Source organism: Gopherus flavomarginatus, chromosome 4, assembly GCF_025201925.1.
Source record: "Gopherus flavomarginatus isolate rGopFla2 chromosome 4, rGopFla2.mat.asm, whole genome shotgun sequence".
NCBI classification, from domain to species: Eukaryota; Metazoa; Chordata; order Testudines; family Testudinidae; genus Gopherus; species Gopherus flavomarginatus.
Window position 1 is genome coordinate 54,757,271 of NC_066620.1, and position 3,789 is coordinate 54,761,059.

Here is a 3,789-nt window from a genome sequence, read left to right on the forward strand (position 1 = left end):
ACATGGAGATCTTTGGGTGAAAAGTGTCTGTTTCACTGACGGTTACTAGAATGGCAGGCAAAACACACAGTTTTTTCCTATCCAACAGATGGTTACCACTATAAATGGAGGAATCTGGGCTGTTTCTCCTAACTTCAGTATCTCTCTCTTTGTTTTTTCCTTTCTGTTCTGAAGAACAGCTCCCCTCCTGTAATAGCAGCCTGGATTTCTTTAAATAGAGGTGTAACACAGTGAAATATTATTCAACCATGAAACATTATTCTTCAAGGTCCCTCTTTTGAGGTGTCCCCTTCACCACTTGTACATCACAGCCCTCATATGCCTCTTTTTAGATGTAGGCTCTAACTTTCTTGGTGAGCAGACAAATCATAGCCTAATAGAGCTTGCTAGTAAATAGGAAACATCCATTGCTTCTCTGCAGTGACTAGAAGAAGGTGGCAATGGTTTCAAGGGAGAGCGCATTCTGGAAATCCATCTGGGGACTTGTAGTAGCACTTCACCATAGGGTTTTGTTGGGGTGGGATCTCTGGACTGAGCATGAATTACAAGTCAATGCATTAACGCCCACCACTTCTTCAGAGTCTCCAGATGTAATCAGATTGCATATTGTTCTGGCAAGGCAAGGCCTGAATCATAAATCGCACTAATTTATTTCTGGTGGTCAGGGGCTAGGCGGTGAGAAGGGAAGCAGTCATGAATTGCTGACAGACTTACTTTCTGGAGACTTCATGAGAAGGGAAATTAAAGATACCAAACAGATGAATCAGAAATGTTCTGATAAGGAAAGGAGTATTGCACTTTCTGTTCTCTGGCATCTAAGCAGAGGCAAAGCCGAAATACTTGGGAATCAAAGTTTTTAACTCACCAGACACTACCTTGTCGAGTGGATTTGTTTCTAGCATGTGTATTATTAGAGGGGAAAGAAATGATTTTAAATGGGAGATCATTCTTTCCATTCTCCACTAAGGCACTGGCTGCATTGCAGGCTGTTTGGCAGCCATCTAGACCAGTGTTTCTCAATTGGTCTGAGGCATTGAAAATGTTATTACAATCTAAAGCAAAGATGACCTTGCTCCCCCACTCCCCACACACCCTTGTCCTTCAAGGTCAATTAGCTTCTGTCAGCATCTCAAGAAACCCACACAAATACATTATCTAGGCTTATTGTTATCATTGATGTATTTTTTAACTCTTTTACAGTAAATGAAAGGGGGGTGTCACAAAATGTTTTTGACTTAGAATAAAAGGTCACTACCCTGCAAAGATTGAAGAAATTGATCTAGACAGCTATTGAGTCTCTATTGCAGAGAAGCCTGAATCAAGCACACAGGTGCAAAAACTCCCAAGGTTTGTGATGGTTCAAACTCCCAGTGTAAATACTGAGACTGGGGGCACATCTCCAGCCTTTATTTTAAGCCAGAATAAAACCAAGTGTTGCTGTTCACAGGTTGTGCTGCATGCAGTCTGCTGTCTTCACTGTGACTGATATTCCTGTGGCAGAGCAAAGCTTACAGCAGAGCTAGGAGTTAGATGCAAGACTCTATGCCCTAGCATCTTTTTTCCAAAGAGAAGCCCAATTTTAGTGTGTTGGCCAATCAGACATGGTCATCAGGCCCCATTAGTTTATATATCCTGGAGCTTGAAAGGTGAGGGACCCAGCCAAAGGTTCCTGGGTTCAAACAAGACATGCTACCTTGTCATGCCAGTGACAGACCGTCAGCAGGAGGGAGGAGTACTCCAACAGGAGTCTAAGAGCCTCAGGAGGGTCACAGAGAAAGAGAAGCTGCTTCTCCAGCACATGGAGTTGAGCTCACAGCTCTCCATCCACACTCCTCCCCATCTCCTTGTTGCAGAATCATGGAGGAAAATGAGGAAGCCAAAGTTTGGAGAGTCGCATTTTCTTGAATGAAGAACTTGGTGAATTCTGAGCTTGGCTGAGAACCAAAACAAACCACAACCATGTCAGAGCAAGAACATCCACGTACGAGGCCAGCAAGTGCAATTTTTGTACACAAGAACTGTAGCTGGGCTCTGAATAAAACCCAGGGGTCTTCAGCAAGGCTCCTCCTCACCACTGTCTCTAATGCATATTGAGTATGGGCCTGTGGACGGCCTACCTTGGGGCACCGGAGGTGCTGCCCCACCCAGAAAAAATTAAAATAAAATCAGAGTCAAATAAATCCACCTTCAATGCAGCCTTAGATGCTATTCACAGCTGTCTGTTCTAACCAAATACCTCTTCTGTGAAGGATCCAGGTGGAGGGAAGGGCCCCAAATGCTTCAGCAAGGCCTCTGTGATGCAGCACTGAGGGGTACTTCCCTAGCGGCCCTGAGGGCCTGAGCACATGGAGAGCTAAGGTAAGTTACAGGGCCCTACCTAAACTGTAGACTTAGACTACAGGGGACTAATTTAGCTTATCCATGAATGGCAATGGCTGCTGCTTAATCAGGCCAGCGTTCATTGCGTTGCTTGAATGCTTCCCAAAGTAGTTAGTGGTGTTTGACCCAGTGTTATGGGTGAAACCCTAGACTATGGCCTACTGGTTGATTAGAGAAGAATAAAGACTAAAGAAAATGGAAATGTGGCCAGTGTCCCTTTTAGACTTGAGTTTTTATACAATCCAGTAGTTTGTTGTTTAAAATCTCTAAACTTTTAAGTGGCTTCACCTTACGCAGTACAGACACTTTATCAGCATAATAGGCTATCCCTAGGGTGTGTCAGTTAAAAGGATTGTGGTGCATTCCTCAGGTGCCATATTAGGATCTACACTAAAGCATGGTAGAAAAATTATAATACCCTGGCTGCTGGCTGGTTTGTTGTTCTTCCTTAAACCTATTATTACTACACAATCTAACTGCAGCCCCGGCACCTACATGGCAGTTTTTAGGACCACAGTCTATCAGGATAATCTCTTGAATTTATTTTACCATGATTTGGTCATACAGAGAAGGAACCAAACTGTTTTAACCATGAACTTTACAGTGCTGCCCCATCCACAAAACGCAGTTTGGTCCCATGCCACCCATACAGCTAGTAACAAACCCATCCTCTAACACAATAAAAATGTCTGTATAGCCAGGCCCTCACTCATTATGCAGTACAATGCAGTTGGGGCAGAAAGACAGGCCTGTTGTTTCTACACTGAAATGGCTGACTCCACCCCTAATCGCCTACCTCATCATGGAGATCTAGTGGCTTATTGGAGCTGTTTTCCGGTCACCAATTGAACATGGAATAAACGTAGATCTCTCTCCCCTAGTCTGAAGGGTAGCCTGTTCCTTCCCCACATGTTGTTCTGGCTGCACACATGTCCTGGTGAGGAAATACAGTCATACTGCCAAGTCCTCTCAATATTGTAAAATTCCCAAACCCAGTCTGTCTGAAAATAGACCATGGCTGTGAGCAAATTCCTGTTTTTTTAACAGCTCTCTGATGTGTGTGTGTGTGTGTTGGTGTATGAATGAAGTTGTAGATTTTTTTTTAAGTATCAAGAAGGCGCATGTGTATATACTTGAACAAGAATATTATGAATGAGCCTCTTCAGAGACAAACACTGATGAAAAGGACACTGTTAGTACAACTGACCACAGAAATATGAGAAAATACTCTGACAGGAAAACACAAGGGGAGCTGTTTCCTATTGACCAGTATTATTTTCTTTTTACGTTGCTGGTAAATAGGAAAGATTTTCCAGTTTTAGCAGAACACTGAAATAGGTAGTGTTTGTCTTGGGTGAATGTTCTTCTTAATGTGAACTTGAGTGATGGTGAAATCTGCTCTCAGTGAAG